This window comes from Rattus norvegicus, chromosome 6, assembly GCF_036323735.1.
Source record: "Rattus norvegicus strain BN/NHsdMcwi chromosome 6, GRCr8, whole genome shotgun sequence".
NCBI classification, from domain to species: Eukaryota; Metazoa; Chordata; class Mammalia; order Rodentia; family Muridae; genus Rattus; species Rattus norvegicus.
In genome coordinates, this window is record NC_086024.1 from 122,974,606 (window position 1) to 122,988,669 (window position 14,064).

Sequence of the window (14,064 nt, forward strand, 5' to 3'; positions counted from 1 at the left end):
AAAGGAGAACCAAACCATTGATCTTAAGCGCTGCTCCAGGTCTATGTTGCCTCTCAAGATCCAGAGATGAGCTCCTAAGTGCCTTCTTCCAATGCTCAATGTCAGCACTTTCACCATGCTCAGCCCAGAGCGGAAGGTTCTGCAGCCAGTAGCACTCCTGAGAAGAGAGGTCAGCCTCCTCACTCCCAAAGTCTACATCAAAGACTATTTCCTCAAACCCTGCCCATCTTGCTACCTGTAAGGCTACTTCTCCTAGTTATCACACAATACTGTGACAAAGCAAGACAATACAAAGATTCTTCCATTTTGTTTTCTTGCTGAGGCCATTTCATATTTAACTAGAATTTGATCTCCTTGATGGGGAATCCCATCAAAAATCGCCCAGTTTTATTCTAGGAACCCAGTGTCAGGATGTCCTAGGTAACTTACTCCTTTGTATGGAAAGTCCCATAGCTAACTGCTTATCTTAGCTTCTGTTAAACTGCTAGGTTCTGCGAAGCACCCAGCTCCATACTGGAAGCTGCTGAGTGAGATTCCAGGATGTGCTTTCTGCCTTCATAAACAGCATGTTCTGAACACCCGAAGCCACACCCAGGTCCCTAAATACCTAGACATTGTTCCAGTCAACTGGAATGAAGACTTTCAATTGGATATAAACTGTGCCTGAGTGGTCTCCTCATAGCAATGGCTGACAAAATCAAGTTAAGGAAGAAAAGTGTTTACAATGACTTACAGTTCTAAGAGACAGAGTCAGTGGTGGTGGAAAAGATCCAGAAGCAGCAAACATAAGAAAGTTTGACATTGCATTCACTGTCAAAAAGCAGAGATCACTTCACTGTTCTCCTTTTTATGCAGTACAGTACCTTGGCCCAGAGAATGGTTCCCCACACAAGCCAGGAGGATGCTCCCATCTTGTTTAACCCAATCTAAATATCCCCTCAAAGACTGGTGAATCTAGTAGTTGCCATTGAATGATCAATATTAATGTCACACTACCCTACTGTCAGGTCCACAAGAAAAGCTGCCTCTAAGTCATACTCCAAATGCCAAGCCTAGCTGGGTTTGCAAATTTCAGTGCATTTCATAGTTTATGTAAAAGTGATGGGTAAACTGTTGGGTTTGGGAGCTACAGAGGAATAGGAGCAGCCTTCTCTAAAGTCATCGGACTCCCAGAGTTTCTGCTCTAAAATAAACATGAGATGCCTTTAATCCTCTGCTGGCTTCCTGTGTCGGATAGTAACAAGTGGTCAGTATGACCCCACTTGAGAGAAAGCTAAAGAAAACAAAGAGAAGTCAGAAAGGGAGGATGCTCTCTCCTTAAGTGCTTTTCATCCTTCCTCTTTCTTTGGCAAAATGCTTCTGGAACAAAGACTGTGATGGGCAGGCTAAAGGCCAGTCTTACCCAGCAATGACACCACTGTTGTTATAGGAATCCATCCAGGAAGCTCCATAGAAAGGACCATTCGCAGGACCAAGAAAGCAACAGAAGGCTGAAGGCTGCATCATGCTATTTTCAAATGACAGTTATTATTCGCCTGTATTAGCTAAAGCTGCTATTTTTTATCCCCGGTCATTGTGGTCTTTGTTGTCTTCCCCGCTGTGGTCTGTTTTCCTGCCACCATTTGAAGAGCTGGCTGCTCTTTCCCTGAATGTCACATGTAGTCTCTCTAAGGGAGAAATGAAGCACAACTCACCAGCAACAGGGCAATCCCAGAAGCACTGGAGTTCCATGCTCACCTAGAAAGGCACATGACCCAGGACGAAGGCCTGCTGAGTCTTCTCTGATTATGGTTATCGGTATTCACATGCATACAGCCTGGCTTCTCAACATCCAACCCTGGGAAGGTTCTAAAGTGTCATGGAAACAAAGCTTGTCATACAGGCTCTGCCCTAATTTTGAGTTTTTATTGTAGCTTGTCACAAAATAGAGTCTACCTCTAGAATCTGAAGAGTTTCTGTTAGAACATTAAATCTATACACCAAACCTTCATGTCAGAAGCTTTAAAAAAACTCACAGTCATTTCCTGAGAACCCACAGGTCAGTCCAGTCATGGAAACAGGTAAGCTAACTGCAGATCTTCACTATCCCACAACCACCACCACTCCGAATCCAATCCCCAGAGGAGTTTCATTCACAGTTCTTTAGCAGAATGCTTGAGAACACTTGCTGCCATCTCTCCTTCCTCTCTGACCTCCATCTTTAAAAGCTCAGATAGACCTCCTTCTCTAATTCTGCCATCCTCTGTTCATTGCTTATCTCAGTCTCCAACTCTAGTAGTCACTCACTAGGAACTCAAAGGCCAATACAGGGGTATATCGGGAGTCGGGAGCAAGTAGGCTAACTGAAAAAGCAGGGAGGTTAGCTTCAAATCTTAACTCTTCCTTTTTTTCTCCAAATCCCATCCCCAGCTGCACCTGATATAGTGATAAAAAATAGCAGAGTATTGATACAGAAACATATGCATTGATTAATAAAATAAAATTAAGACCCAGATATAAATCCACATACTTATGGACACCTGATTTTTCATTGAAAAGCCAAAAACAAAGACTGGAAACATATTATTGTTCAAACTGGGCAGTTGCATGTAGAAGAATCTAAATAGATCTATACTTATCACCCTGAACAAAACTTAGTTCCAAATGGATCAAAGGCCTCAATATAAAACCATATATACTGAACTTGATAGAAAAGAAAGTAGGGAATAGTTTTGCACTCATTGACCTGAGAAAAGACTCTGAATAGAACGCTATTAGCATAGAAACTAAGATTAACAATTAATAAAATGAGACCTCATGAAACTGAAAACCTTTTGCATAGCAAAGGACACCTCATTGGGACAAAATAGCAATCTACAGAAAGGTAAAGATTTATATCAACCACACATCTGATAGAAGACTAATATCCATATCCAAAATATATAAAGAAGTTTAAAAATACTAGATACCAAGAAAACAAATAATCCAATAAAAAAAAGATAAGGTTACTGATCTAAATAGAATTCTCAGAAGAGAAAACTTAAATGGCTGAGAAACATTTAAAGAAATTTCCACAACCTTAGCTATCAGGCAATTGCAAGTCAAAACTACTTTGAGAGTTCGTGTTCTACCTGTCAGAATGGCTCAGATCAATAAAAAAGTGATAGCTCATGCTGGCAAGGATGTGGAGTAAGGTGAGCACTTATCCTTTCCTGATGGGAGTACAAACTTACACAACCACTATGAAAATCAGTGTGGTGGTTCCTCAGGAAGAAGGATCTACCTCAGGATCAAGCTATCCTACCCTTGCGCATATACCCAAGAATGTTCTATCCTACCACAGAGACACTTGCTCAACCATGGCCATTGCTGCTCTATTTGTAATAGTTAGAAATTGAAATCAACAAAGATGTCCCTCGACTGAAGAAGGAATGCAGAAAATTTGGTACAGTTACACAATGGAATATTACGTAGCAATCAATAAAATGAAATTCTCATGCAAACGAATGGAAATAGAAAAAAATCCTGAGTGCAGTAACCCAGACCCAGAAAAACAAATAGGGTATGTATTTGCCTAAAAAGGACAATAGCTGTAAAGTCAATGATAACTGAGTTACAATCTGTAGAACTACAGAATAAGAAACTAGTGGCCAATACACAAGTCTCCTTAGGAAAGGGAAGTGGGATAAATAGTTATGAATGAATGAAAAGAATGGAACAGGAGTGTCTAAAGGAGAAGGGAAAAATACAGGGGAAAGAGAATACAGAGAGGGAGAAACAGAGAGACAAAGAGACAGAGACAGAGAGGGAGAAGGAGAAAAAGATGGAATTAAGTGCCATATGGAAACCTAATACATTAGGTGCTTCCTTAAATATATACAAATATAAAGAAATTATCTTAGTCACTATTTTATTGCTGTAAAGGGACACCATGACCAAGGCACCTATTATAAGAGAAAGCATCTAATTGGAGGTTTGTTTACAGTTTCAGAGATTTATTCCATTATCATCATGGCAGGGAGCTTAGTAGCATTCAGTCAGGCACTGGAGCAGTAACTGAGAGCTACATCCTAAACCATAGGCAAAGATAGAGAGAGCCTGGACCAGACATGAGATTTTGAAACCTCAAGGCCCATCCCCAGTGGCACTCTACCTCTAACAAATTCACGCCTACTCTTAACGAGGCTACACTTTCAAATTCTTGTAATCATTTCCAACAGTTCTATCCCTATAGACTAAGCATCCAAATATATGAGTCTATAGGGGCCATTCTTATTCAGATCACTATAGTGGTCTAAGTGGAATCACCAAATAATGGGGAGACAGAGCCAAGACTAGACATCTCTTTCACTAGGGTTTGGGTTCATATAATAAAGTTGTTGGCCAAAGTGGCCCCATGGGAACCCCCAAACAGCACAGGCTGTTGCCAAGACTCTAGGTTACTCATCGCAAACTCACAGCAAGGCACCATTGCTGAAGACAACACCTATACCACTCACTGAACGTGGAGAAGTTAATTTTGTGCCTATAAAGAGCCTTCACCCCAACATGCTAGAGCCTTTGGTATAGGAAGGCCCTCAACATGATACCAACGGAGACATGTAAATACAAACCTAGCCACAAACCCTTGAATCTATAATTGTATTCTGCCTGCAAGATATGCTATGTCAATGGGGTCACAAAGTCTGTGTGAGTTACCAAAAATTACCTGATTTGACTTAAGGCCATTTAGAGCCCATACAGGATACAGCTTGGATAACCAAGAACCTGAAACCAGATAGTCCAGGGATTTAGGGTAAAACCCAATACCATTGTTCAAAAACAAACCAATAAACAAAAATAATAGTAAGATGACACTTGGTGACATTCTGCCATACATCTAGATCAGAGCCTCGCTCAACCATCATTATTAGAGGGGCTTTCTACCGCAGGTAGGCACAAATAAAGAGATACACAGCTAGACATTGTGTAGAAAGTGAGAGACTTTGAAACACTTATCAATAAATGGGATAACTCCATCAACTCCCACCCCCTTGGGGCTCAGGAAACCTCATGGAAGAAGAGTCAGAAAGAGTATAAGAGTCCCAGGGGATGAAGCACACCAAGGAAACAAGTCCTGCTAAGCCAACAGCATTGATGCACATGTTAGCTCATGGATAACTAAGGCAGCAGGCACAGGGCCTACACAGGCCTATACCAGATGGGATCCTAGGGCTGAAAGGAGAAATGGACACCCACCCCAATCCCTAATCCAGAAACTATCTCCAGTTGATAAACATCTATAATTAAAATTTTAGTTTTCTCCAAGGGATTCCTAGTCGGGGAAACAAACTACTCCTACAGGTAGGCTGAGTGTTCAGCAGTAGATGGCCAACAGGAAGTAAATGCAAATGACATCTTTGGATGGTCCTTATTGTATGCTGTATCAGGGCTTTCCCTTTTTCCTTTCCTTTCCTTTTCTTTTTTCTTTCATTTCCTTTCCCTTCCCTTCCCTACCCTTCCCTTTCCTTCCTTTCCTTTTCTTTTTTCTTTTCTTTCCTTTCCTTTCCTTTCCCTTCTCCTTCCTTCCTTCTTCTTTTAACAGACATTATCATAATGATCATAAATAGACATTTATTTTATCATATTATTTTTATTTTATTTATATATTTTTCTTTTCTCTTTTTTCCCTATAGGTCCTTTGCTTCCAGTTCCATGCTTTTTAGGGATTTCTGGATATAGAAACAAATGGGTCTCTGCTTCTTTTGCCTTCTATTGGCCTCTTTCCCTCTATTTGTTTTGTCCTATTTTGATGTGTTAGTTTTTGTTTTGTGTAAGTATATTTTATTATTATCCTTTAGAAGCCTGTTTATTTTCTAATGATAAGCAGGTCAGGGGTCGATCCAAATGGGAGGAGAGGTGGAGAGGTACCGGGAGGAGTAGCAGAGAGGGAACTGTAATCAAAACATATTACTATGAGAAAAAAATCTATCTTCAATAAAAGGAAAAATATTATGCTCAGTTTAGAGACAGAATTTTCAGGTGTCCAGTCCCATGTATCTGGTGTGAGCTGGCCCAGGGTGTTCTTCCTTCTCTCACAGCTCACTTCTCAGATACCAATTCTCAGGACTGAAACCAAACAGGCAAACACATCCCCTCTACCCCTGCTGTCTGCGTGCCCTGTGACTGAGAGAAGGTGAAACAAGCCAGCCCTTCTCACACCAGGAATGCCTGGGATGATGTCTCAACCAGAAGAAAGCTTTCTGTGTAATCCACACACATGATCAGAAGACCAGGCAGCAAAAGAGCACCCCTATGGTGTTGATGGGACCCCACAATGCAGTTTCCATTTGCTGGTCCTTACAAGAAAGCTGAAAGACTGTGTCATAGGAATATCTGAGCATCCAAAAAGATGCTCAGGGACAGTATTCATAGTCAATTAAACTGCATTTTCAGCATTGAAACTAATTTTGTACTTCTAATTATTCTTTAAAAAAAACACACACCTATAAGAAAGCAACTTAAACAACTAGGAATAAAATAAAAACTTTGTCTAAACTCTCCCACTGATGAAAACACCATATTTTGTCATGTACCTTCCAGAATTTTCTCTGTACATGTATATTGCTATTGTTGGTGTTAAGTAGAACAGCAACAATGTATAATGTAAGCACTTATTTGATTCTAAAGAAAACTTTGAAGCAGCTTCAGTCTACAAATAGGAAAATAGTTAAGTGAAATCCTAGGGACACCATGGACAAAATCCCTTCTGCAACTCAAAAGGCTACCACTAGCAATATAAAATGATCATTAGCAATATAATAATTTAAAATGAGAATAACAAAATTATAGAATATAAAAAAACATGTCCCAAAGTCCAGCATCCAACAATACTTTAATCTGCATATCTGTTACATATGTGTAAAGGACCTAGGTCCAGTCCATGTATGCTCTTTGGTTGTTGGTTGAATCTCTTTGAGCCCCCATGGGCCCAGGTTAGTTGGCTCTGTTGGTCTTCTTATATTGTCCTTGACCCCTCTGGTTCCTTCAGTCCTTTCCCTCACTCTTATAAGACTCTCTGTCTAACGTTTAGCTGTGGACCTCTGCTTCTGTTTCCGTAAGCTGCTAGATAAAGCATTTCAGTTGACATGTTCTAGGCTACTGTCTGTAAGCATAGCAGAATAGCATTAATAGTATCAGGGGTTGGATCTCTCCTATAGGGTATCAAGTTGGGTCAGTCATTGGCTGGCCATTCCCTCAATCTCTGCTCCATTTTTGTTTCTGGACATTTTTTTAGGCAGGACAAATTTCAGGTTAAAGATATTTTGGATGGGTTGATGTCCTTATCCCTCCACTGGAAGTACTGCCTAGCTTCAGTAGTGGCCATTTCAGGCTCCATATCCCCTGCTGCTAGGAGTCTCAGCTAGAGTCACCTGCATAGATTTCCAGGACTACCCTCACCCCCACCTCGCCTCCATCCCAGGTCTCCTGCTCAGTCTCAGAGATGCCACTCCACAGATTTCCATTCTATCCCCAACCCTCTCCCGCCCCACCTCCCCACAACTGGTCCCCATCCCTGTTCCCCTCTGCACCCTGTCTCTCACTCAGTTTCCACCCTTCATCCACCTCCAATATCTACTTTATTTCCCCTTCTGAGTGAGATTCAAGCATCCTCTCTGGGCCTTTCTTCTTATGTTGTTTCTTCAGGTCAGTGGATTGTACCATGGGTACTCTGCACTTTATGACTAATATTCACTTATAAGTAAGTACAGACCATCTATCTGTGTCTTTCTCGGTCTGGGTTACCTCATTCAGGATTATGTTTTGTAGTTCTATCCATTTGCCTAAAAATGTCATGATGTCTTTATTTTTAATAACTGAGTGGTATTTCGTTGTGTAAAACTACCACATTTTCTTTATCTATTCTTTGGTTGAGGGACATCTGTGTTGTTCCCAGTTTCTGTCAATTATGCATAAAGCTGCTATGAACATTGTGGAACCTGTGTCCTTGTGGTTTGATGGATCGTCTTTTAAATAGGAGGAGTGGTATAGCTGGGTCTTGAGTTAGAATTCCCACTTTTCTGAGAAACCAGCAGATTGATTTCAAAAGTGGTTGTACAAGTCTGCACTCCCACCAGCAATGGAGGAGTGTTCCCCTTGCTCCACATTCTTGCCAGCATGTGCTGTTGCTTGAATTTTTTATCTTAGCCACTCTGATGGGTATAAGATCAATCAAATGGGAATCTCAGAGTCTTTTGGATTTGCATTTCCTTGATGACAAAGGATGTTGCATATTCCTTTAAGTGCTTCTCAGCCATTACAGACTCCTTTGTTGAGAAATTTTTAGTTCTGCATCCCATTTTTTTCCAGTGGGGTTATTTGGGTTGTTTGTGTTTAATTCCTTGAGTTCTTTACAGATTTTGAATATTCACCTTCTGTTTGATGTAGGGTTGATGAAGATCTCTTCCCATTCTGTAGTCTGCCATTTTTTCCTGTTGATAGTGTCCTTTGCGTTATAGAAGATTTTCACTTTCGTGAGGTTCCGTTTATTAATTACTGATTCTAGTGCCTGAGATGTTGGTGTTCTGCTCAGGAAGTTGGATAATTCCAATAGGTCTTCCTTTATATGTTAATTGGCCCTTTCCCTTGCAGCTTTTAATATTTTTGCTTTGTTCTGTACATTTAATGCTTTGATCATTATGTGGAGGGAGGACTTTCTTTTCTGGCCCAATCTATTTGGTGTTCTCTAGGCTTCTTGAATGTTTATAGGCACCCCTTTATTAGGTTGGTGAGGTTTCCTTCTGTGACTTTGTTGAAAATATTTTCTGGGCCTTGGGCCTGGGAGTCTTCTGCTTCTTCTAGGTTTGGTCTTTTCATAGTGTCCCAGATTTCCTGAATGTTTTATGCCAGGAACTTTTTAGATTTAACATTTTCCTTGACTGGTGTTTCCATTTCTTCAATAGTATCTTCTACATTTCTTCATTTTAAATCTAGTGTTTTTTGGACCTCCTTCATGATTCTGTTTCTTCGTAACTGGCTGACAAGTCATAAAGAAGAGTGTTTGGTTTTTATGTTTTGTTTTGTTTTGTTTCTTTCTGATTCTAGTATGATTTTATTCCACCCACCCATACACTTACCAGAGATTCTGTGGCAGGACACCATATTTGCTTTCCAAGAAGTTTCTCTACTTCTCAGTAGTTATCCTGAACAGCAGTGATCTCTAGTGATATGCATGGCTACCCCACCACTAGCCAATCCTGCCTACCAGCTTCCAGGCACCTACACCCTCCAGTGGGTGGTTGCTACAGTGGTTATAACCAAGGCCTCTAGAACTCCTTAGCAGGACCCCACTAACAGTCAAACTTAATATCAGACACTCCTCTTCATTAGCAAATCAGGTTATGGGTTGTACAGCTCTTCTTTTCTTATCATTCTCTTCATTGACTCCAGATGAAAAGCTATTCTTTCTAAATTTGATTCAAATTATTAGCATAGTTTCTACCTACTGCTATACCATGAGTAATATACTAAATGAAAAAAAATGATACAGGAGAGTGACTCCAAAATTCATTAGTTGATTTTAAATATTATTAACAAAGAAAACATGAGCAAGTGAAAGTTAATTGAATTTTATTGCAGGTAAAACTTTCTCGAACAAGGTCTTACTCTGATAGAGACTGGACCTACATGCTCTGTTGCAGCAACCTGGATGAATACAAAACACACTTGGATGGTAACTCTCTGTTTCTGTCTTTCTGTTTCTCTGTCTCTCTGTCTCTCTGTCTCTCTGTCTCTGTCTCTCTCTCTGTCTCTCTCTCTCCCTGTCTCTCTGTCTCTCTGTCTCTATGTCTCTGTCTCTCTGTCTCTCTTTCTCTCTCTCTCTCTGTCTCTCTCTGCCTCTGTCTCTCTGTCTTTGTTTCTGTCTCTGTCTCTGTCTCTGTCTGTCTCTCTCTCTCTCTGTTTCCTATCCCTCTCTCTCAGTCTTGCTCCCTCAATCTCTTGCTTTCTTGCTGTTTTTAATTATACTAACCCTTTTAGGAGAGATTAGAAAAAGCCTATGTGTAAGCAATATTCCATGTGGCCATCATAGTTTGACTGTTTGTCTCAGAACAGACATGAAAGTCACAACATCCGGCTCATTGGAGAACGATCTTTTTTTTTCCTTGTTCCCTCATTTGTCATTTGTCTCTTTAATCACAGTGAAGCCATCTGGTGTGCCGTTGGTGGCTGTGAACATGCAATTAAGATTCTTGAGACAATACAATCCACCGGGGAGATTACAGTGATGTTTAAAAGGATGGTGATACAAAAGAACTGTATGCGCTGCTTAGCCAGGGTCCCATGAACCAAACCAGTGAAAATCAAACAATCCAGGAATGCATCAGAGGGGAGCCATTCCGGTTTATGCAACTTAACTGTTAACTACATTTCTACATATCAGAAGTGTCTGTCTAGGGACACCAGGAAGAGATGTAAATATACAAACTCGTCCTTCTTGGCCCTGTAGTATATCATAATCCTTCTAAGGCTATTTGAGAAAGGGGAAATTTAGATTTGCATTTGGTAGTGATAGCCTGAGATGTAGGACCAGTCACAGTGGCTAATGTCAAAAGGAAATCTCTAATCATCATTTCACTTATATTCAACTTTAGCCCATGAGAAGTGACTTAGTATAAGTTAGCTATCCAGCAGGGTTAGCATTTGTGGGTCAGCTTCTTTTGATCTAGAATGTAGGTTTAGGGGTATGGACTAATGCAAATCTTGTCACTGGTTATAGAACACCAATGGCACTATCAAAATTCCTAGTCTTCTGTAGCCTTTCATTCTCCATTCTTTGAGTTGTAGTTGAGAGCAAAAAGATTATATTTGGGGGATTCATACAAGAATCCCACTAGAGTGATTTTTTTTATTTATGGAAGAATTAGTTGAAACAGAGGCATTGGTTTTTCTAACCACCTCCTAAAAATGATATTGAGTTATTACATATTGGTCTTCTGCCAAAATGGATAGATAGGTAAGCATCCTTGCAAAAATCTGTATTTAAGCACACTTTGCTACCTAGTCTCCATTCAATACCATAAGTCGATCTGGTCATCCCAGTATATCAATGTGTTAGATTAAAACAAAAAAAAGTGGGTGTAAAAGCTTAATTTTATAGTCAGAACCAACTGTAAAGTCAAAAGCAGATGATCACACTTAGGATTCTGGTAAACTCAGTCACAACTCATACTAAAAAGTCTCTAATACCATAGGAAGAGCTAGATTTCATATGGTTAATCCAATATTTGGTTAGATTCTCCACAAAGTCTTTTGCTAGGGCATTCTAATTTCTCATTATCAGACCATTCACACTAGAAAGAAGAAACAGGGATCAAAGAACAGGGATTTCATGATGAGAAGAAGAGAATCTTGACCTGTGACCTTGGGAAAACCATCTGTATTCAGGAGAGCATCTGATTCAGAGGAGTGATCTCCATGGTCAACTGTAAATTAAGATTCCCCACTGGGATTCAGTTCCAAAAGTGTGGAGGGTCCCCCTTGAGTTGAAAGTATAAGACCCAAAGCTCAAGGTCCTAGAGTTTTACTAGAGTATATAAATGATGAAGAAAACTTGGCATGGGGCCTCACATCAAAGGCAATCTTCTTTTGTATCATTTTCCCACAAGACTCAGTCTCAAAGATCCAGGTCATAGAGATCTGATCCTCAGGTGGTGGGTCATGCAAGTTCCTTTTATTTGATGTAAATACGCCCTGGCAAAATTAATTTTGACCTTGAAGTGTCAGAAATTTCAAGTACAGGAGATACAGGATATTCGATCATTAAACAGAATGATCTTCAGGTATGATTTCACAAAGTACCGGTTGGTCCTTTAAAATGGAGGATAAACCCAATTGCTATTAAAAAACCAGTCCAAAATCTGGGCAATGAGTTTATTTCATTGCCTTTGTTGGTTTTATTCTTACATTATCATTTCCTGTCCATTTTTCCAGAGACTAAATGTAGTAAAGACAATTTTCATGATGAGGCCATTGTATCTTAACACCCATTGAACCAGTTTATAGATTGCCCAGGAAAATGGGTCTCTCTCTTCACTGGAAATTTCCTCAAGAATCCCTCGTAAAAAAATGCTTTTGCTAAAATTATTTTTGCTTGCGGAATCTGCCACCTTTCATGGAATGGCCTCGGTGCATCCTGCAAACAGACACAGAAATGAAAAGAACACGCTGATAATCCAGGGAAGGGAGCAGATGGATATGATGAAATGGATGTTCAAATGTGCTGCCAGGAGGAAGAGAGGGACTACCTAAAATTGTAATGATTTTTTCCAAGATTCTGAACCTGACTAATCAGATGTTAGTTAAGAAACAACTTTACCATAATTAATTCACCAATAATTTTTCATAATTTTGTGAGTTGTACAAAGCTTCAATACAGTGAGTTCAAAGGCCACTATCAGTGGTAACTTTTCACCTTGAGATGTACTTGTTTGTTTTAATTCCATACATAGCACTGATCAGTGAATAAAAGGATTATGTCACTTCATCTGAATCAGTCTATGAAATGTATTCAAACTGTGTATCGTAGCATAGCCATTATTGGTTATCTTAGCACAATAACTTACCATAGCATTTTGTTGATATGCACACTCAGTTCCATGAATGCAAGTTTGAACTTTAATAGAAACAAAATTTACAACATGAACAGGACAGCATTAAAGAGTTTACCTGCTTGAGATTAATTTTTTGGAAATGGCTCACTGTCATAAAACCCTCTCTGTCACCATCATGGGCTAAAAACCACAAAAAAAAAACTCCAAAGGCATGCTTGCCACTCATACAAATATTTACTGATTTGTCCTTTTAGCAATATGACAAGATGAGTTGAGCTCACAAAGCTCGCCTGGTTGAGCTGACTGAAATCAATCTTTTCCTTTGGGTTCTGTTGTGTAGTCACGGAATATGCTCCTTAGAGTTTTCCTTCTGTAGTTTTGCCAAAAGATCCATAAACAAATAGCAGCGGCTCAGGATCATCCAATGGAACAACTTACTAATCAATGTGCAGAGTCCAATGGAACAACTTACTAATCAATGTGCAGAGTCTACTGCCGCACTGCCTCATTGGCGCTACTGTGGTGTTTACCATGCCTGAGTGAGGGAAATAAAGGAGCAAGGTTTAACAAATGGCATTTATTTAACTAAAACTGCATTCATCTGAATCAAATTGCATTTTAGAGAAAGACTAAGATGAAGGCAAGAAGGGAAATTCCTCAGGTGTTGCTGAATTGTGCTGAAGTTGACCAGAATTTCATAAAATCTCCACATCATGTAGACTTTGCAAGAAACACTCACATCCTGAAATCATCTCAGATGATAACTGAACCCATATTCTCTCTCTATTACTGCTCTGAAATAAGGTGCCTCTGCTACTGGGTGTAACTGCAGCTATAATATACACTAGACTTGCCCTCTCTCCTTGCTCTTGGACAAGAACTCTTTAATGTCTTATTGTTGTGTTTATTAACAAATATGGTTTAAGACTTGGAATGACTAAAATGTCCTAAAACCAGGGATTTGTAAAGTTGATTTTCAGCTAATCAAAAGTTTGCTTATACAGATCACTAGGAGAAGAGCATTTTCTACTAGGCAATATAAATAGAGAGATAGATACAGATATAGATAGATTTAAATATATAGATATATAAATAACCTTTCTTTGAGAGCTATCTGTCCCTTTATTCCCAGATAAGGCACTGACACCAGACTGAAGGTATGGCGTCACAGAATTCTACCTTGGTGAACCAGTGAGTTTATTGGGGGTACTTATAGGAGTACGAAAGAGAGGTTACTTACCAGAGTATCAGTGTCTTAAAAATCAGCTGCATCTGATAGGAATAGATGCAAGGGACACACAGTTAGACATGCATGAAGAGAGAGAGAGTCTAAACCAGATGTCTCCATAAAATCTCCACCACCCCCCCTGAGCTCAGGGAATCCTGCAGAAGAGGAGGCAATAAGGTAAGAGGCAGAGAGAATGAAGGACACCATGAGAACCCTGTGAGTCACCTAACAAGGCACATGTGAGTTCACAAAGTCTGATGCAGCAAG

At 39.8% G+C, this 14,064-nt stretch overlaps 1 long non-coding RNA gene across 1 annotated transcript; it reads right to left on the reverse strand.

Moving 5' to 3' along the window:
- Positions 1 to 9,603: 9,603 nt before the first annotated feature.
- LOC120093266 (uncharacterized) lies at positions 9,604 to 13,842 on the reverse strand. The gene is made up of 3 exons (XR_005486378.2): positions 13,810 to 13,842; positions 13,042 to 13,104; positions 9,604 to 12,151 (listed from the first exon to the last, which is right to left on the reverse strand). It is a non-coding gene; the product is annotated as an uncharacterized LOC120093266 (long non-coding RNA).
- Between the last annotated feature and the right edge of the window lie 222 nt (positions 13,843 to 14,064).